The 21,698-nt window shown below is 47.4% G+C and overlaps 1 long non-coding RNA gene across 1 annotated transcript in view; it reads left to right on the top strand.

The window, feature by feature from the left end:
* The window catches only part of LOC119978424, a 166,799-nt gene that overhangs the window by 143,624 nt on the left and 1,477 nt on the right, over positions 1 to 21,698 (top strand). The window contains exon 3 of the long non-coding RNA XR_005463447.1: positions 10,189 to 10,544. This is a non-coding gene — a long non-coding RNA (uncharacterized LOC119978424). The remainder of the gene's footprint in view (positions 1 to 10,188; positions 10,545 to 21,698) is intronic.

Genomic DNA, 21,698 nt, shown 5'->3' with positions numbered 1-21,698 from the left:
GTAGTAGGAAGAAGTTGTTATGAGGAAGCAAGAGAGATGATGGGCGAGATTCTGTGGTCTCCCAGAAGCGTGTTTCTCACGGCGGGAGGCAGTCCAACATTGGGATCTTCTGGTCTCGCCTCTATCAATAGGATTTCCCATTGACTCAACCCCATACATCCAGGAAACCCGTGGCGAGGGTTAGCCTGTCTAGCACTAGTGAAACCAATGGTTGCATACGAGATGTATGTCAATGCGAGACCCATGTTGAAAATGTTGCACTCATCTCTCCAACAGCTCGTTGAGGTATTTCTCTGGTTATCGAATGTACGCAGATCTCCCGAATGATTAATATCGCCAAAGTCATAGAATTAAACATAATTACACACGATGGAGAGTTACAGGCCATTTGGACCAACTGCTCTCTTTCCATGTTGAACATCCTTTGGCAGATTACGTTTTGCAACAGCTGCTGATAGTGACATTAAACAGAAACATGAAGAAGTTTACAAGGAGATTGCTTGGTGATAATTTTCACCTCTCACCACATCCCTCGCTGTTAGTTTTTTGAGTATTTGTTCTTCGGGGAGGTGCACAACATATCTTGCATGTACAAATTCCTGTATTATTTCCTGGTTTAATATTAAATGGGCCCTGTTACCTAGTTGATAATCTCTTTGAAACAAAGTAATTGATTAGGGATCCAAGTACTCCAATTGCAATGCCATCTAGTGGGCACAGTCTTTTTAAGTTCCTCATGATCGCAACAACATTTAAACAGTGGAATTCAATACCAAAATTAAGTTAGCATGCCGCCTGCTAAACATCCCCTCCCACCAATTGCCACTCCACACAACACGTACAGTCCCAATCACCTTTATGCCCAATCTTCCCAATCTCATTGCATGGATTGTCCCTCCATTTCATATACTTTTTAAAAATTAATTCATGGGACGTGGTTGTCGCTGGTTAGGCCAGCGTTTATTGCCCATCCCTACTTGCACTTCAGAAGATGGTGGTGAGTTGCATTCTTGAACCGCTGCGGTCTTTGAGGTGTAAGTACACCCACTGTGCTGTTAGGGAGGGAGTTCCAGGATGTTGCCCCAGTGACAGTGAAGAAACGGCTGATATATTTCCAAGTCAGGGTCATGAGTAACTTTGAGGGAAACCTCCAGGTGTTGGGATTCCCAGGTATCTGCTGTTCTTGTCCTTCTAGACATGAGTGGCCATGGGTTTGGAAGGTGCTGTGTAAGGAACCTTGGTGAGTTACTGCAGTGCATCTTGTAGATGGTACACACGGCTGCCACTGTTCGTCGGTGGTGGAAGGTTTCAATGTTTGTGGAAGGGGGAGCAATCAAGCGGGCTTCTTTGTCCTGGATGGTGTCGAGCTTCTTGAGTGTTGTTGGAGCTGCACTCATCCAGGCAAGTGGAGAATATTCCATTACACTCCTGACTTGTCCCTTGTAGATTGCGGGCATGCTTTGAGGGGTCAGGAGATGAGTTACTGTCGAATTCCTAGCCTTTGACTTGTCCTGGTAGCCACAGTATTAATGTGGCTAGTCCAGTTTAGTTCCTGATCAATGGTAACTCCCAGAATGTTAATTATGGAGTATTCAGTGATGATAATGCCATTGAATGTCAAGGGGTAGTGGTTAGATCCTCTCTTCCTCTATTATAGGAGAATGTCATTGCCTGGCACTTGTGTGGCGCGAATGTTGACACCTCATTTTTCGGTCTGTCTAATTTTTTGATTTGATATGATTTGAGTTTTATTGTCACATGTATTAGTATACAGTGAAAAGTATTGTTTCTTGCATGCTATACAAACAATGCATACCGTACATAGGGAAGGAAGGAGAGACTGCAGAATATAATGTTACAGTTATAGCAAGGTGTCGCGAAAAGATCAACTTAATACGAGGTAGATCCATTCAAAAGTCTGACGGCAGTAGGGAGGAAGCTGTTCTTGAGCTGGTCGGTACGTGACCTCAAAGTTTGGTATCTTTTTCCTGGCGGAAGACAGTGGAAGAGAGTATGTCCAGGGTGCGTGGGGTCCTTAATTATGCTGGCTGCCTTTCTGAGGCAGCGGGAATTATAGACAGAGTCAATGGATGGGAGGCTGGTTTGCGTGATGGATTGGGCTACAATCACGACCTTTTGTAGTTTCCTGCGGTCTTGGATAGAGCGGGCTCCATACTAAGCTGTGTTACAACCAGAAAGAATGCTTTCTATGGTGTATCTGTAGAAGTTGGTGAGAGCCGTAGGTGACATGCCAAATTTTCTTAGTCTTCTGAGAAAGTAGAGTCAGCATTTCTTACCTATAATGTCGGCATGGGGAGACCAGGACAGGTTGTTGGTGATCTGGACACCTAAAAAATTGAAGCTCTCGTTCCCATTGATGTAGACAGGGGCATGTTCTCCACTATGCGTCCTGAAGTCGATGACAATCTCCTTAGTTTTGTTGACGTTGAGGGAGAGATTATTGTCATCGCACCAGTTCACCAGATTCTCTATCTCATTCCTGTACTCTGTCTCGTCATTGTTTGAAATCCGACCCACTACAGTGGTGTCATCAGCCAACTTGAAAATCAAGTTGGAGGGGAATTTGGCCACACAGACATAGGTGTATAAGGATTATAGTCGGGGGCTGAGGACACAGCCTTGTGGGGCACCAGTGTTGAGGATGATCATGGAGGAGGTGTTGTTGCCTATCCTTATGGATTGTGGCCTGTGGGTTAGAAAGTTCAGGATCCAATCGCAGAGGGAGGAGCCAAGGCCAAGGCCACAGAGTTTGGAGTTCAATTTCGTAGGAATGATGGTGTTGAAGGCTGAGCTGTAGTTGATAAATAGGAGTCTGACATAGGTGTCTTTGTTATCTAGGTGTTCCAGGGTAGAGTGCAGGGCCATGGAGATGGCGTCTGCTGTGGACCTGTTGCAGCGGTCGGCGAACTGTAGTGGATCAAGGCAATCTGGGAGGCTGGAGTTGATTCGTGCCATGACTAACCTTTCGAAGCACTTCATGGTGATGGATATCAGAGCCACTGGACGATAGTCATTAAGGCATGCTGCTTGGCTTTTTTTTGGGACAGGGATGATGGTCGTCTTCTTGAAGCAGATAGGGACCTCAGATTGCTGTAAAGAGAGGTTGAAGATGTCTGCGAATACCCCCGCCAGCTGCTCCGTGCAAGACCTGAGTGCACGTCCTGGTACCCCATCCGGGCCAGTGGCTTTCTGAGGGTTGACCTTCGGGAAGGCTGCTCTGACATCTGCAGTGGTGATCTCAGATACAAGTTCTGCACTCTTCATTGAACCAGGGCTGATCCCCTGGTTTGGTGGTAATGATAGAGTGGGGGATATGCCGAGACTGGAGGTTGCAGATTGTGGTTGAATACAAATCTGCTGCTGTTGGTGGCCCACAGCGACTCATGGATGCCCAGTCTTGAGTTGCTAGATCCATTCAAAGTCTATCTCATTTAGCATGATGGTAGTGCCACACAACATGATGGAGGGTATCCTCAATGTGAAGACAGGACTTTGTCTTTACAAGGACTGAGCGGTGGTCACTTCTACCAATACTGTCATGGACAGATGCATCTGCAGCAGACAGATTGGTGAGGATGAGCTCAAGAATGTTTTTCCCTCTTGTTGGTTCTCTCACCACCTGCTGCAGTCCCAGTCCAGCAATTATGCCCTTTAGGACCCGGCCAGTTCAGTCCAGATTCCTTTAATATCCATCTCCTGCTGAGTTTGCATCCCACATCACTCCTGTATGCTTCATTTGCCTTTGCGAAAATATCAGTCATCCATCCAACTAGTACGTTCACAATTCTATGGGGAGGGTGATCCCAACTTCTCTTTCATTCTGAAACTGCGTCAGTAGAAGAATTGCAATTTGGAGGCAAATAGGTGAAGGAAGGGAAATAATTCAAGGTCCATGGGGTAGGAGGAAGAAAGCAATGTGTGTTTAACTCCCCCATATGTATGTTGCCACTATCTGCGTGCTCAGGACATATCCATTCCTGTAAAGTCTAAAGTACAGCAGTTCCCTCAATGTCAGCAAGTTCAGATTAGCAGTTACCTGATACCGCACCCCCTCCCCATTTCAAAGTCTTTACATGACGTTTTGCCTGACATCAAGTTCTTGTCCTGATTCCCGTAAAACGCTTTAAACTTCAACTGAGAGTCAGGCCCAACCCTTTTGATCTAAAAGTAATACATATTTCCTCTTTCTCACTGATGGGCGGGGTCCCTTAACTGTGTTCTAAGAGCTTTCGCTATTATGTCAAGATTTATCTGAGTGGATATCAATCTGAACCTATTTGAATCTTGCGTTGTGCAACCTGTCAGTTTTATTCTGCTGTTTCTGTTATTTCTCCCCAAATTCTACCGACCAGTTTTCTTTAATCGTCAGGAAGTACTCTCTGTGCAGTCAGTACCGATACGGTGTAACACACCACAAAGTATATTTTACCAGCTGCTTATGGGAAATGAAGTACAGATTAGTGCTGGCCACATAACTAAATGTCAGCAAAAGCAAGTTTACTTTATGTAAGATTTCCCAATGGCCCAGTGGTTTGAAGAATAACCTGGCTTCATAAAGGGGCCTTCAGACCAGCGAGATCACTGGTCTCTCCTCCTGGCTGAATGGGCCCAGCTCCAGCAGTGTATCATAGTTCGCCATCACAGAGAAACGCTGCAGTGCAGAAGGAGGCCATTCAGCATGTCACGTCTGCACCGACCCCCTGAAAGAGCTCCCTACACAGGCCCAACCCCCCCCCACCCCACTCCGTAACCTCCACACATTGATCATGGCCAATTCACCTAACCCGCACATCATTGGTCACTAAGGGCAATTTAGCGTGGCCAATCCGCCTAACCCACACATCTTTGGACTGTGGGAGGAAACCGGAGCACCCGGAATTGAACCCCACTCTGGGGCTGTGACACAGCAGTGCTAACCATTGTGCCACAATCAAAAATTAGTTGTAATTTTTCAATAGACCAATCACCTTTCTATCAAATGTTACAAATTCCAGCAGCATGCCTGAGGGATGAAAAGAACCAGCCTGAATTTATAATAATTACAATAATTACAATAATCTTTATTAGTGTCGCAAGTAGGCTTACATTAACACTGCAAAGACGTTGCTGCGAAAATCCCCTAGTCGCCACACTCCGGCGCCTGTTCGGGAACACAGAGGGAGAATTCAGAATGTCCAATTCACCTAACAGCACGTCTTTCAGGACTTGTGGGAGGAAACCGGAGCACCCGGAGGGAACCCACGCAGACACGGGGAGAACGTGCGGACTCCGCACAGACAGTGACCCGAACCAGAAATTGCACCCGGATCCTTGCCGCTGTGAAGCAACAGTGCTAACCACTGTGCTACCGTGCTGCCCGAATACTGGTGATGACACGGGGCAAACCCCTCTGCTCATCTTCGCATACCACCATGGGATCTTTCATGTTCATCTGGGAAGGCAGGCTGGGCTTCAGTTAGATTTGGCCTGCCAGTGTTCCTGAGCGCTAACCAGTGACCACCCCCTCCCTCTAACTGTGTGACGTGAAGGTGGGGGCAGGATCACTTTTGGAGATGGTGACTCAAAAATCAATTAACCCGTTTAAACTCACTCTTCATCAGAATGGCCAAGCAATCCCCAAGATCTGTACCCAATGAGAGACTCCCCCTTCAGGAAAGCAGAAGGGAATAAAGGCATTTGCTTCACTACAGTATTAGTACATTAAACATCCTCAGGCAAAACTTTAAAAACAAAAACCTTCGCAATTATTGAAGAAATAAACAAAGAGCCACACCTGCTTAAAGATCAACACCTCCCAATGACACCTAATGAAGTGTGGAGAAAATGTCCTTGCAAAACCTTTTATAGAAATTTGAAATACCCAATTCTTTTTTTCCCCCAATTAAGGGGCAATTTAGCGTGGCCAATTCACCTACCCTTCACATCTTTGGGCTGTGGAGGTGAGACCCACACAGACACGGGGAGAATGTGCAAACACCACACGGACAGTGACCCGGGACCGGGATCGAACCTGAGTGCTTGGCGCCGTGAGGCAGCAGTGCTAACCACTGCGCCACCGTACAGCCCCCGTCCTTGCAATACTTTACTGGGCAATAAGACAACATCTAGGGTCTTCAAACCCCAGCAACAAAATATCTTTGACAGTTAAGAGGTGAGCAGCTTTATCCGTTCAGTTGTAACAGATGTTCACAAAGAAACTTCACTGCAAGTGTCAGAAACGGAGCATTCGCTAACTCTACCCTGACGAAAACGATGCCTATCACAGACTCAACAATCACTCAATCCGACGCACGGTGATCCAGCAAGGCCTCGTCAAACTCGATAGATTCACAAATACATTTTCTGGAGCTGGACCAAAAAGAGTGACGGGTTGTTTTTAACTTCAGTTTAAGAAGAGAATGGGTGGGGTAGCTGTACTTCGAAATCTGTTGAAGGAGGGGTGCCTGGTCTGGGCTGGGGTGTGGTAGGAAGGGGTGGACAGGGTGGTGACTGGGTACTGAACATACACGATATTTGTTCATGTTTTCTATTCAGGTATGGTGCTTTCATAGTCAGATTACAGGCAGCCACATCAAAATACTGGGGCTGTTGGAGAGAGATGAAACTGTTGGTCAGGACGAAACATTTATAGTCTAATGTTTGTCTCGTCTAGTTCCTTCGCACGTAACACTTTTTTGGGGCAAAGCTATGTTTTCAATTGAGAGGTCCAGCAGACCTCTAACTGTTTGAAGTGAAGGAGGGGGCAGGTTTTTTTCACCAATGTTGCTGTGATGCAAGCACGATGAGGCGCCCATTTAATCTCTGTCGGGCAACGTACAGTTGAGAGGACAGGTGAAGGAGCAGCAAGTCAGCAGGATGGGAGGACTGTGATCCCATGTCCAACTCTCCGGCAGAGCTTTAAAGTTATTCAATCATTAAAAAATATTGTCATACACGCAGCTAAAATTTGCTCTGAAATGTGCCTTCAAGGACACCTCTGGACTTTCTGATTTTAGTTCAGAATCACAACACGATGTGAACAGGATTATAGCTGTCGAACCACAGCGAGAGACGAGCAACTGACTGAATGGAAACAGAACAGATATAGTTTAGATAAAAAGTCAGAACTATACCTCCCTGCCAACAAGTCAATATGACCATTGTCTCAATGAGTAATTTGTTGAGTGTGCACCAGAACTGAAATCTGAAACTAGTTCAGAATAAAAGGAGCAAATGTTGAGTTGACTTGAAACTGCCAGATTGTCTCCCCTGTGGATAATTTGGAGATCAGGGGCTGGATTCTCCGCACCCCAACGCCGAAATCGCGTTTGGCGACGGGGAGGAGAATCCGTTTTGGCGCACGGAATCGGGAGCGGCGGCGGTTCTTCAAATCTCCGCCCCCCCTGAAAATCGGTGTACTCGTGGAGTACGCCACGCCGAGTATCCACCCCCGCCCACCGATGCTCCGTTGCCGACTGGCCGAAATCCCGACGGCGCGGGACTCATGTGGTCCCACCGTCTATGATCCTCGCTTGCAAACTGACAATGTTGCAATAATCACTATGATCAACTTACAGTTATATAGATTCTTTAACATAGAAGAACTTTCCAAAGGGGTGGCACGGTAGCAAAGTGGTTAGCACTGTGGCTTCACCACTCCAGGGTCCCAGGTTCAATTCCCGGCTAGGGTCACTGTCTGTGCGGAGTCTGCACTTCCTCCCCGTGTGTGCGTGGGTTTCCTCCGGGTGCTCCAGTTTCCTCCCACAGTCCAAAGATGAGCAGGTTAGGTGCATTGGCCATGATAAATTGCCCCTTAGTGTCCAAAATGGCTTAGGTGGAGTTACTGGGTTCCGGGGATGGTGTGGGATGGGGGTGTGGGGTTAGGTAGGGTGCTGTTTGCAAGGGCCAGTGCAGACGTGATGGGCAGAACGGCCTCCTTCTGCACTGTAAATTCTATGATTCTATGAAAGCAACTTCACAGTGGTACAGTTATGTTTTTAAATGGGGGTGCAACCTGATAAGTAGATAATAAAAAAGATAACAAAAAGTTTAGTAAAAGTGATAGGTTTTAGATGCGAGTTTTGACAGAGGAGAGGGTGTTGGCGAAGCAAAGGAGTTTAGGGAAGAAATTCCAGAACTTAGTTTCTAGCCGGCGATATGCATAACTGCAAAGGGTACAGCGGAAGATGAAGGGGGGCACAAATGACCAAAGTCAGGACTGAGAGATCAGGGGTAGTGGTTGTGTGGTTGGATTATGTTATGGAAGTAAAGAATGGTGAGGCCAGAAATGAATTCAAGTATAAAGATGAGAATGTGAATTGGAGGTGTTAGGAGAGAGAGAGAGACTGGCTAAGAGGCCAATGGGACTTACTGCAGGATAGGATGCACGCAGCAATGCTTTTGGTGAGCTGAAGTGTACAGAAGATGGGGGATGCACGGGATAACAGCCAGCAAAACAATTAATTTGTCAGGTCCTGACCCAAGCAGATGAGGATTTCAGCAGCTGATGAGTTGAGGTTGGATAGGTGATGGTCAGAGTTATACGATGCTCAGGCAGGTGCGCAACCAAGCCATGAAATCATTAAAAGGACATTGGGCACCATCCTGGCACCATCGCCAGTCGGTGGGCGCGCATGAGAATAGAAGCTGGCCCACCGATAATCAAACAGACAATTTAGTCCATTAAGGGGCCAATTGGACGCAATGTTACATGGTCCGTCTGCTTTTACAGATGGCGGGTGGGCAGATTGGCCCGATGAGGGATTATAATAATAATCTTTATTATCACAAGTAGGCTTACATTAACAGTGCAATGAAGTTACTGTGAAAAGCCGCTAGTCGCCACATTCCGGCACCTGTTCGGGTACACTGAGGGAGAATTCAGAATGTCCAATTCACCTACGTCTTTCGGGACCTGTGGGAGGAAACCGGAGCACCCGGAGGAAACCGACGCAGACTCCGCACAGACAGTGACCTAAGCGGGAGTGAACCTGGGACCCTGGCGCTGTGAAGCAACGGGGCTAACCACTGTGCTGCAAAGGAGGTTGATGGGAGAGTGATGGGTTATGGCAGGTAGGCAAAGCAAAGCTAGCGCCATTAGCTGATGGGACAAGGGCTAGGGAACATTAATTTAAGGTTTGGCACAAGGGGGAAATGTGAGAAAGAACCTTTTTCCGCAGCGAGTGGTAATGACCTGGAACTTGCTGTCTACGGGGGTGGTGGAAGAGGAGATGATTAATAATTTCAAAACGGAAAGTTGATGGGTTTTTGAGGTAGATAAAGTTGAAAAACAACAGGGATTGAATAGGGACATGGGACTGCAGGGAGATACATTTTCAAGACTACAGGAATAGAGCAGGGCGTGGGATTTCTCCACAGAGAGCCAGAATGGATTTGATAAACCAAGTAGATTCCTTCTGTGTTACAATTACCCTGTGAGATTTTGACCTCAAGGAATTTAAAGGAAAGAAAAGAGGTGTTGGATATGGTGTAGCCGTTTTCAATGAAATTCAAGATACTTGGTGTTGCTAAACCAGCATATAACAAGATTCATAACAAGGACAATATGTTGGTTGCTTTTAGTTTTTCACATCTGGGATCTGACTAAAACTCCTCACCAAATGAAAGGAACGCTACTCTCTCTCAGCTAGTCTAATCCGTAACTAAAGCCAATCTATGACACTCTTATCGCAATTTGCCCCAAACTCTGCTGTAAGGATCACTTGCCGTGTTCTCTTAAGACAACAGCAGCAATTTGTATTGAAGTAGCGCATTTAACGTGGTTAAAAAAAAGTGTCCCAAGGCATTTCACAGGAATGCTATCGGACAAAACTTGACACTGCGCCACAAGTAGATATTAGGACAGGTGACGAAAAGCTTGGCCAAAGCAATAACTCCAAGGAGGAGAGAGACCGAGAGACTTGAAGAAATTTAGGGAGTGAATTTCAGAGTTTAGGGCCCAGATGAGTGAAAGTACGTTGCCAGTGGTGGAGCTCTGAAAATCAGGGGTGCATGGAAGCCCAGAATTGAAGTAGCACAGAGATCTTGAATGGGTTGTAGGTTGGAAGGAGATTACAGGGAGAGGTAAGGTCATGGGGGGACTTGACCACAAGAATGAGAACATCAAAACTGAGGAGACGAAATGCTGAGTTTTAGTTAAACTTTGGATGTACACTTTTCGTTTAACAGAATTCAGACAACTCGAGACACACTGACCTTCTGCTGCCACCTAAGCTCCTGAATATAAACAGTGGGGCCTACAGTGAATCTCTGGCATGGGAAACTCACGCAAATGTGGGTTTCTTGAATCTTCAGTCAAGAGATGGCTGCCTTTGATAATAGTCTCCCTACCTTCAGGCAGCGGAGAGCATTGGACCTGCGAGGGACACACTTTTGGGTCAGAGGATTAAAGAGAGCGCAGGGGTCGAGGCCTTCACCTACCTTCGGGCAGTAGGGTGCATTGGACCTGCGGCCACTGTTCAGACGTCACGCTGAGTTTGAAAAATATCCAAGACATCACAGGATAGCGGCAAGCTGATGGGTTGGTGAGTAACTGATATTAGGCATGCACCTAAGTAGCTGAAGCTAAAAAAAGTATTATTCGTTGGGAAAAGTATTACTTCTCGATTTGTTCTAGTCTAAGGTGTAAATTTTTACTTTTAAGACATGTCAGGGGAGGACAGCCGAGTGGAGTGGATGGCCTGTTACATGTGGGCAGTATTGGATCTTCTCAGTGTCAAAGATGACTACCTGTGTGGGATGTTTGGGACGGTCCGGTGGCACAGTGGTTAGCACTGCTGCCACACAGCTCCAGGGACCCGGGTTCAATTCCAGCCTCGGGTGACCGTCTGTCTGGAGTTTGCACTTTCTCCCCGTGCCTGCGTGGGTTTACGCCAGGTGATCCGGTTTCCTCCCAAAGTCCAAAGATCAGATGGAAGGACACTTGTGGGGCTTTCCCAAGAAATTGGAGGCATCCAAGTGCATGTGGTACCCTGGCACTGCTGGTGCCACCTGGACACCCTGACAGTGCCAGCCTGGCACCCTGGCAGTGCCACCTGAGTGCCATCCTGATACTGCCCAGGTGGCACTGCCAGCTGTCAGGGGCACTGGAAATGTCCCAGGCAGGCACCGCCAAGGCCAAGCTGGTATCCTTTGCACGGCAGTGATCGATCTGGTGGGGGGGGGGGGGGGGGGGGGTATCCTGTGTGGGTGTAGGGAGGGAGGTGTGAGAGGGGCCCAGGGAGCCCCGTTATAGTGAGTTGGGGGTTGGGGGGGGGATGGGAGTCACACCGGTGGCTAGAGATATCAGAACGCCATTTAAAAATGGCGTCGCAATCTTTCACAGCACTGAGGAATGTCGGCGAGCGGAGCTCCTCAGTACAAAAAACAGGGCTAAGACCGGCCTTGTTTGGGAGTTCCCCACTAAGGCCCCAATGTACCCAGATGGACATTAGATAGCAGGGTGTTTCCCGGCATTCCGAGCGCCTGGAAACAACCAGCTAATCTCTCTCGCTGTATGACTCTATGCTGAGTCCACACATTAGGCAGAAGGGGCCTCATGGTAGCATGGTGGTTAGCATCAATGCTTCACAGCTCCAGGGTCCCAGGTTCGATTCCCGGCTGGGTCACTGTCTGTGTGGAGTCTGCACGTCCTCCCTGTGTGTGCGTGGGTTTCCTCTGGGTGCTCCGGTTTCCTCCCACAGTCCAAAGATGCGCGGGTTAGGTGGATTGGTCATGCTAAATTGCCCGTAGTGTAAGGTTAATGGGGGGGGATTGTTGGGGTTACGGGTATACGGGTTACGTGGGTTTAAGTAGGGTGATCATTGCTCGGCACAACATCGAGGGCCGAAGGGCCTGTTCTGTGCTGTACTGTTCTAAGTCTAAGTCTAAGATGGGAGCAGGCTAGGAGGCAGGTGGGAGGTGGGGGGCACAAAATGGGGCAAGGAGGGAGAGGGCATAGAGCCCATAACCTCCCCACATTCCCCCAATTAAGTCCAGGGATGGAATGATGGAGGACAGCCTTCAAATCTGAAGGTCAATTGAAGTCGTTAAGAGCCAATTAAGAGCCATTGCAGGTAGAATACCCGTGACCACGCCATTTGGGCAACCCGCCAGGTATATCAAGGGTAGGCGTGCCAAAAGCCTGGGGGTGGCGAGAGCGGAGTACCCCCTGCTTGGGAACCCTGTACCCAAAGGAGGGACCTGCTGTTGACAGGGGCCACCCCTGTGGGAAGACACCCCCTGCCCTTTAAAATGCCCCCCCCCCCCCCACGCCCCCTTGCCGGAGCACAGAGAGCCTGCCCTGAGATGGATTCAAGGCTCCATGGCTGCCCCTCCTCCTGGGGCCTCCAGCAGCACAGGGAAGTCCAAAGCCGACCAGGCCGGTGCCTGCTTGACATTTAATCATGTCATGGTGCACAGGAACAGCCATGGTGTGGTTGGCATCGGCATTCCAGCCGGTGGATGGGCCCACCACCTTGACCATTATGTCCAACCCATTGAACCACCATTACATAAATGGAATGGAGAGGAGGGCAGCATACCTGCAAAGACTGGGACAGACCTCGACATGTAAAAGGAGACGAGTGATGCAGAGCGTCTTCTCCACACACAAGAAAAGGCCCTGTAAGCATAAAAGTGTTTTGAGAGACCACAAGGATCCAGCAGGTGGGAAATGGAGTGCACAATAATAGAGTAATTGGTCCTTTCAGAAGCTGTGGTTAAAATTCATTATCAGGGTGGTGCAGGAACACCTGTGCTGTGCTTGCGTTTATTGTAGTCACTCCATTCACTGTGTGACACATGGAAAGTATAGGTCCTTTGGAGAGGACTCACCTTCGACATACAGGCACAAACCACAAGTATGAGAAGATGTTTCCACCTACTCTTTGCCCCCCTCAGAACAGTTCAGTCGAACTGTGCATCTCTGACCCCATCAGGTGCGAGCTGGGGACAGATCAATATCCATGTCTGATTTCTCAGGGTAAAAAGTAACCATGATGACATGGGACTCAAATAAGTTATCCTAATTAAAGCAATATGTAGCACCATAAATATATTTTGTTACTATCCCACTGACTACTCAAAACTATGTTGGCAGGTATTTTCTTAATATTTAATTTTTTAAAAGTTTTTTTTCCCAATTAAGGGACAATTTAGCATGGCCAATTCACATACTGGGTGGTTGGGGTGAGATGGCGGTGAGACTTACGCAGACACGGGGAGAATGCGCAAACTCCACATGGACAATAGCCCAGGGCCAGGATCAAACTCAGGCACGCGGTGCCGTGAGGCAACAGTGCTAACCACTGTGCCACCGTGCCACCAATTAGTCTTTTATATGGGAACTTTGATATCGATTAAACAGCAAATGGTAACAGTAGATATTTTTTTAAAAATAAATTTAGAGTAGCCAATTCTTTTTTTCCAATTAAAGGGCAATTTAGCGTGGCCAATACACCTACCCTAAACATCTTTGGGTTGTGGGGGCGAAACCCACGCAGACACGGGGAGAATGTGCAAACTCCACACGGACAGTGACCCAGGGCTGGGATTCGAACCCGGGTCCTCAGCGCCGTAGGCAGCAATGCTAACCACTGTGCCACTGTGCTGCCCACAGTAAATATTTTTAAGGCAGATAGCAGTAGACCGTGGTTGCAACAGGAAAGGACTTGATGACATATTGAGCAAATAAACAATATAGTTGGATGTCGAGAAACAACGAATGTGAAGGTTCTAGGATGCCAAAATGAATTTGGTGATCTGCGCCAGGATAACACGTGGTGATCTACAACTGGCCTCATCACCACTATCCCAACAAGGAACAGCACCCGAGGAAGAGTCATAAGACCATGGGCGGGATTCTTCCGTACCCGGCGGGGTGGGGGGTTCCCGGTGGGACGGAGTGGCATGAACCAATCCGGCGTCGGGCCGCCCCCGAAGGTGCGGAATCCTCCACACCTTCAGGGGCTAGGCCGGCGCCGGAGTGCTTTGCGCCCCGCCGGCCGTCGTGGAAGGCCTTTGGCGCCATGCCAGCCGGGACCAAAGGGACTGCGCCAGCCGTCGTTGGTCCACGCATGCGCAGGGAGGGGTTCACTATCACGCCGGCCATCGCGTAGGCTTACACGGACGGCACCTAGGAAATGAGTGCCCCCACGGCACAGGCCCGCCCGCGGATCGGTGGACCTCGATCGCGGGCCAGGCCACGGTGGGGGCACCTCCAGGGCCAGATCGGCCCGCCCCCCCCCCCCAGGACCCCGGAGCTCGCCCACGCAGCCAGGTCCCGCCAGTAAGGGACCATCTCTAATTTATGCTGGCGGGACCTGCATAGAACGAGCGGGACTTCGGCCCATCGCGGGTCGGAGAATCGCCAGGGGTGGGGGGCCCGCTGTGAGCAGCTGCCGACCGGCGCGGCGCGATTCCCGCCCCCACCAGTTCGCCGCCGCTGGAGAATTCGGCGGCCGGCGGGGGCGGGATTCACGCCACCCCCCGGCGATTCTCCGAGGGGGGTCGGAGAATCCCGCCCCATATGACATAGGAGCAGAATTAAGCCACTCGGTCCATCGAGTCTGCTCGCCATTCAATCAAGGCTGATATTTTTCTCATCCCCATTCTCCTGCCTTCTCCCCATAACCCCTGATCCCCTTATTAATCAAGAACCTATCTATCTCTGTCTTAAAGACACTCAGTGATTTGGCCTCCACGGCCCTGTGCCCACCTGGATGGCAGCGATTCTAGAAAGCAGCTCACCTTCTCAAGGGCGATTGGGGATGGGCAACAAATGCTGGCCTTGCTAGCAATGCTCGCATTCCATTAAATAATATTTATTGAAAAGTCTATCGTCCATGAAAATGTAACTGAAAGGGATAAAAGAATGGAGTCCCTAGAATGTATGTAGCACTCCTTTCCAACCCAGCATGTAAGACGTTTGACAAGAGATAATTCACAACTGGATAGAACAGGTTGTCCTTCACTGGGGATAGAGTGATGTGGAGATGCCGGCAATGGACTGGGGTGGGCACAGTAAGAAGTCTTTCAACACCAGGTTAAAGTCCAACAGGTTTGTTTCGAATCACTAGCTTTCGGAGCTCCTTCATCAGGTGAATCAGGGGATAGAGTGAAAGGAGTGAGAGATAGATAAAACGAGTAAAATTAGGGGAAGGTCTAGGAATTAACGTACAGTGTTGTACAGTGTGATTACTGAATGTTTTGTTGAGTATTTACTGGATAGTGTTCAGTGTAATTGTGATGGAGGTCCTGTGGTCCAGCACTGACCTCTGAGCTGAAAGGTCTGAGTTCAAGGACTTGTTGGATACAGAAGGAGCGTTCATGATGCAGTACGATGGATTAATAATTGGCCTGCTAATCCTTCCACCACTTCCCCACATTTCCCCAAAGGGGAATAAAGTGTGTGAAGGTGCAAAACAAACAAGTGTGACTGCTGGTCATGGGTGACACGGTAGCACAGTAGTCAGCACTGTTGCTTCATAGCGACAAGGTCCCAGGTTCGATTCCCGGCTTGGGTCACTTGTCTGTGCAGAGTCTGCACGTTCTCCCCATGTCGGTTTCTTCTGGACGCCCATAAGTCCCAAAAGATGTGCTGCTAGGTAATTTGGGCATTCCGAATTCTCCCTCCGTGTACCCGAACAGGCGCCAAAATGTGATGACTAGGGGATTTTCACAGTAACTTCATTGCAGTGTTAACGTAAGCCTACTTGCGACAATAAAGATTTTTTTTTTTTTAAATTAACAAAATATCACAAAATCTGATTTGTGAGTGCTGTAAAGATAATTACCATTTGCTGCGTAGTGTGAATACCAGCTGCTGTATCTACAGAAAATTAGTGTTCAAAAACATCCTCATAAAATACTGGCCTATAAATAACATGGCAAAATTATTGTCCTTCACACAAACACAGTGCTCACACTTCCTGACACCACAAGTTAGGGCTCATTCATTGGAAAAATACTTATAGTTACCAATGTTTTTTGTATTTTTTGAATGAAAAGTCCCTTTTGAAAAATCAGTCATTTCTTAAATTAAGAAAATACAAAAATATTCTCAACTGGTAAATAAAAACACCCACCTCTAAACTTTCCACTGTGACAAACACAGCTGGTACAGAAAGTACCTCAATACCTTAAGTACAGGATTAAAAGCATAGAGTTTCAGAGCAAGAACCCCCCTTCACAGCTGTAAGTCTTTCACTGAAAAACACAAGTAGGTTAATTTGAGGAGAATCAGTTTGAAAAACAGTTCGGCTGAAACCTTCAATAACAACAAGGTGCCTTAAACTAGTGACTTTCATGAACAGAGTATGTTATGGAAAGAGGTGGGGGTGAGAAAAGAAACCAGACAGATAAAGAGCCAGGGACCAAACGATGGACGGTGAGCTCAAGGAGGAGGAGGAGGACAATAGCTTGATTAGAAGAGATTAGATTTTGGCAAAAAAAAATATGTTGATGGAAGTATAGCTGTGGGAAATTCTGTCAGGAAATTCCCGAGTCAACTGAAGGCTGTGCCATTAATGGTTTGACACTGAGAGGGAAGGTGCCACAAAATGTGAGATGCTGAGGACGACAACCGCAAAACTAGAGGATGTTGCAGAGAAAGAGTGTAGCGCAATTATGGAAGGATTTGAAGATGAGGATTAAGATTTTAAATTCAGTGTATTGGAGACAGGAAGTGAGTCAGGTTAGGGCAGTGCGAACATACAAAGTAGGAGCAGAAGTAGGCCATTCAGCCCCTCAAGCCTTCTCTGCCATTCTTAAGGTCACGGCTAATCTGAGTAAAGCCTCAACTCCGCATTCTGCATACCTCCGATAGCTATTCAAAAGGTAAGATCCAGACACACAAGGTTGATGTTTTTTTGGGTTAAAATAAGAGCGGCACACGTCCATTTTGCCAATTTTAAATTTAAATTTTAAATATGCAAGCAGGACGGTCAGATCTGCAGATTAGGCGCTGTTGACATAACTGGGGCCATATTTGCCATTTTAACCAGAGGTGCGAGCGAGGCAACAAGAGACTTTCCCAATATGCTAACCTTCTCCTGAACTACAATCTAGGTCCAGCAAAGTAAGAATTTATATGTGGATTTGTGGATTTTCTTTTGTTTCCCTGTGTATCAGGAAATGCAGGAATGCTCCTCCGGGACCCACAAGGAAACCAAGTGTCTCCCATGTCCCAGATGACTACATCCTCCGATCGGATTCAACTCCCAGAGCCATTACCCTGAGCTGGGGATTTTTCCTCTGGGTCCCTGGCAACAACCTTTCGCTGCTCTATTTCACATTTCATGGTCTTAATTGGCTGCCGGGATGGAAGGCCACAGGCCTTCACACCCCACATGTTATTAGGGCACAGCTGGAAAGCTCGCAGGATCCCCCACACCACCGCCCTGCCCAAATAATGCCCCCACCACCACCACCACCAAATCTGCCTCAGGGGAGGGTAGTAAATTCTGCCCAATGACTTGGCTTCCTCCAATGTTCAACCTGACGGAATCTGTTGAGGAGCAGGAGGATGCCAGTTTTGAACAAGTCCTTCAATGCCTCAGGAGAGGACCCATTCATAATAACAGAAGCCATAAGGCCAGGTGCAATCAATGAGTGGCCAAGAACTGAATGGAATGGAATCAAGGGAAGAGGAAATAGGCCATCAGCTGAGAGATGGGGGGGGGGGGGGGGGGCAAGGTGTGGTTAATGGGAGAGAGACTTCAGTGTTGTGAGATCGAGGCATATTTCCCTGTTTGAGGGAAGAGAGGAAGATGAGGATATTTAGCTTTTGAAGTTCCAACATGGCTCCCAATGCAGAGCAAAACAAAGGCTGTGATTCTGTACAGCTGATTCACCCTGCCAGATGAAAACGCTATTGGGGTGAACAAAACACCTTGACTGGCGACACAATAAAATAGAAATTTACTTGTCCTTTCCATTGTGAGCTTTTGAAAAAAATGAATTAATTTTGTTGCTTCAACTGCAATGTTTATCTCCACCACTGAAGGACAATCTGGTTGAACAGTAAAGGGCCGAGACATATCTCAAAGTGATCACTTGTTTGCCTGTTGCAATCTGGCTTTTGTTAAATTTACATTTAAAGAGTCAACGTAGACTTAATGGACCAAAAGGCCTCCTTTAGTGCTTCTCTAATTTATGATTCTATAATGAAATGCGCCTATAACCCAACCACATCCTGACTTAACGCCATGTGACTGACAAACTTGATAATAAGTCAGTCACTCGTTGCCCCTGGGAGAGGATTGGGTGGTTGGGAGGGTGCAGCTGTCGTTTCCTCAACTGCTTACGCTCAAAATGTTTTAGAATATACCCTAGTCAGTGGTTGAAATGTTAAAAGCATTCAATAGGGTGCGTGCAGAGAATCCCGGAGAAACTGGGCGTCATGACCTTAAAATTACACTTGCTCATTTTGAAAAGAACTCAGGAATTCAAAGGGAAATGGGCACCTGTACCTCAAAAAGCTGCGGATACTAGAAAATAATTGGAGTCGTTAGGAGTAAGGTCAATAGATTCTTGTTGGGTGAGAGTATCAAAGGATATGAGGAAAAGGCTGGTAAATGATGCTGAAGTGCAGGTCAGCTGCATGTCAAAGCAAGATTGAGGGGCCTTTTCCATCTGTTCCTCGCATTAGCTTGAATTGGAAATAAATACGCATGGATTAGTCTGTGCTGGGAATATTGATTTTTGCCTAGTCTACCAAGTTTCTAGAAAGACAACTTTAATTGGGTGGATTGACTGGGGCTCCATAAATATTGAACACCGAATACTTGTTTTTCCAAAGAGCATTTGATAAGGTGTGCAGGTACAGCACATGATTAGGAAATCTGCTAGAAGATTGTTGTTTATTGCGAGGGGAATTGAATACAAAAGAAGGGAGGTTATGCTCCTGTTGTACAAGGCATTAATGATACTATCTGGAGCACCGTGTACAGTTTTGGTTTCCTTATTTAAGGAAGAGTGTCAATACATTGGAAGGAGTTCAGACAAGGTTTATGAGACTATACCTGGAATGGATGGGTTATCTTATGAGGAAAGGTTGGTCAGGCTCAGCTTGTATTGATTGAAACATCGAAGATCCTGAGACAAGGAGAGGATGTTTCCCCTAGTGGGAGAATTAGAACTAGGGGCCACTGTTCTAAAATAAGCATTCACCCATTTGAGGCAGAGATGAGGAGAATTTGGTTTCTTCCAGGGGGGGGGTGAGCCTTTGGAACTCTCGTCCTCAAAAGACGGTGGGAGTAGAGTCTTTGAATATTTTCAAGGCAGATGTGGATAGATTCTTGATAAACAAGGGGGTGAAAGGTTATCGGGGGTAGGCAGCAATGTGGAGCCAAGGTTACAATCAGATCAGCCATGATCTTATCGAATGATTGGTTTAGCACAGTGGGCTAAACTGCTGGCTTGTAAAGCAGACCAAGGCCAGCAGAGCGGGTTCAATTCCCATACCAGCCTCCCGAACAGGCGCCGGAATGTGGCGACTAGGGGCTTTTCACAGTAACTTAATTTGAAGCCTACTCGTGACAATAAGCGATTTTCATTTTCATTTTTCGAATGGTGGAGCAGGTTTGAGGGGCCGAGTGGGCTACTTTTGCCCCCAGTTCGTATGTTCCATGTATTTCATGCATCCGTTTTTACTGTAACCAAACTCATTGCTTTCATACAGTCTATTTTCCAGTGTTACTTAGCAGCAGTATTTTTATAGATTTTGTGTTAGTTTTCCCACTTGATCATTTACAAAAATAATGAAATGAGAAAGGACTAATCCGGAGATCTATTAAGGGCTCTAAATTCCCGACTGTATGTCCAGAGAAAAATTAACCTCCCCTTACCCTATTCTGCACTCCCTGTTTATTTCCCTTTGGACCTTTCTGCAAAATGTAAATGAACCTAATTTTTTGGGATAAAAGCCGTAAATATTCAGCAGGTCCAAGAGCAGCTCCGGAGAGAGAAATAGAGTCAATGGCCGACCTCCCCGCGGTGTGGGTCTCAGTGACGGGAGGCAGCCCGCCCTTAGCTGCTGGTGGAATCATCTGGTCCCGCAACCATCAATGGGATTTCCCGTCGAATCCAGCCCACTCCGCCAGGAAACCTGCCGGGGTGTGTGCGCCACCGGAGGGACCAGACCAGCCCGCTGGTGTGAACAACCAGAGGGTCTCTCTCAATGTTTCAGATCTGCGACCTTTCAATAGAACTGGGTGAAGGCAGAAATCTAAATGGTCCTGAGCACACGAAAGAGGGAGGATGGCAAGATCTGAAAGAGGACGCCGTTCAGGAAAGATTACACGACAAAGGGTGCCTTTGTGCGTGGCCGCAGGGAGTGGCAATGAGAGGGGTAAAGAAGAAAAAGCTGTGTCGAGACAAGGTGTGAATGGCTGGGCCCTGAATTGCCATTGTCCAAAATCTTGGTTATTCTGAACCCAGCCCCAAAATTAAGTAATCATTTTTTGATCGTGGAATTGGTTAGTGGGTGTTGCTGAGTTATTTGATTGATTGTACGCAAATTGAAACCTGATCCTGTTCTCAAGCAACATCCACACTTGTGTACTTTCCACTTCCGAGTCACTGGATTAGAATCAAGATCAGAGGCGGGATGCGACGTTCCTGCAACTAAGTGCTTGAACGTAGAATCCACGGGAGGTTTACGCGAATAAAATTGGCGGGAACTCTTCACTGATGCAACATGGCGCCGCCTGACCCGACCCGCCATCCACCACCGCACAGGTGGAATGTTTGTAATGTTACCTTAATTTCTGGGCAGGCAAGGGACACCAAACTCAGGAGAAGGGGTTGACCGTTTAGAGATGAGGAGAAATTTCTTCACTCAGTGGGTTGTGAGTTTGGAATCCTTTACCCCAGAGGATTGTGGATGGCCATCATCGAACATATTTAAGGCTGAGGCAGACAGGTTTCTGACCTCTCGGGGCATCAAGGGTTACGCAGAGCGAGCCGGAAAGTGTAGTTAAGGTAGAAGGTGGGCCACGTTCATGTTGACTGGCAAAGCGGGCTTCATGGGCTACCCCGGCTCCTACTTCTTCTGATTTCAGATTGTCTTTAGGGCAATGGGTGTATTTGGAATTACTTCCAATTATGCAATTCCACATTTCTGCCCCCACTCCCGCTGTAAATCATCAGCAGCTCCACAGTGAGCTGATGGTGAAACAAAAGTGAAACTAGTAAGTCAGGAACAATTGAGATAAACATTGAAAGCTGCAGAAGTAATGCAAGCAAATAAAACACTGGGGTCAAGGTTGAGTGATCGCAATAAAAATTTATGCCTATTGTTTGTGATGCCAATACATATGTTGCCAACTCTCAAACGGACTGAGGATAAACCCTGTCTCCCAGTGGGTGAATTGAGGTTCATTCGATTTAATTTGATTCGGTTAGCCAATAGTGTTTGTTCTCCTGCTAACCACATTCACTTTTTCTTTAAATTTAGAATAGCCAATTATTTTCCAATTACGGGGCAATTTAGCGTGGCCAATCCACCTACCCTGCACATCTTTGGGTTGTGGGAGTGATACCCATACAGACATGGGGAGAATGTGCAAACTCCACACGGACAGCGACTCGGGTTTGGGATCGAACTGGAGTTCTCACCGTTGTGAGGCAGCAGTGCTAACCACTGTGTCACCGTGCTGCCCAACCACATTCCCTTTTGATTGAGTGTAAAGTCCACA

Source organism: Scyliorhinus canicula, chromosome 15 (genome assembly GCF_902713615.1).
Source record: "Scyliorhinus canicula chromosome 15, sScyCan1.1, whole genome shotgun sequence".
Taxonomy (NCBI): Eukaryota; Metazoa; Chordata; class Chondrichthyes; order Carcharhiniformes; family Scyliorhinidae; genus Scyliorhinus; species Scyliorhinus canicula.
This window is presented reverse-complemented; position numbering and strand designations above follow the sequence as displayed.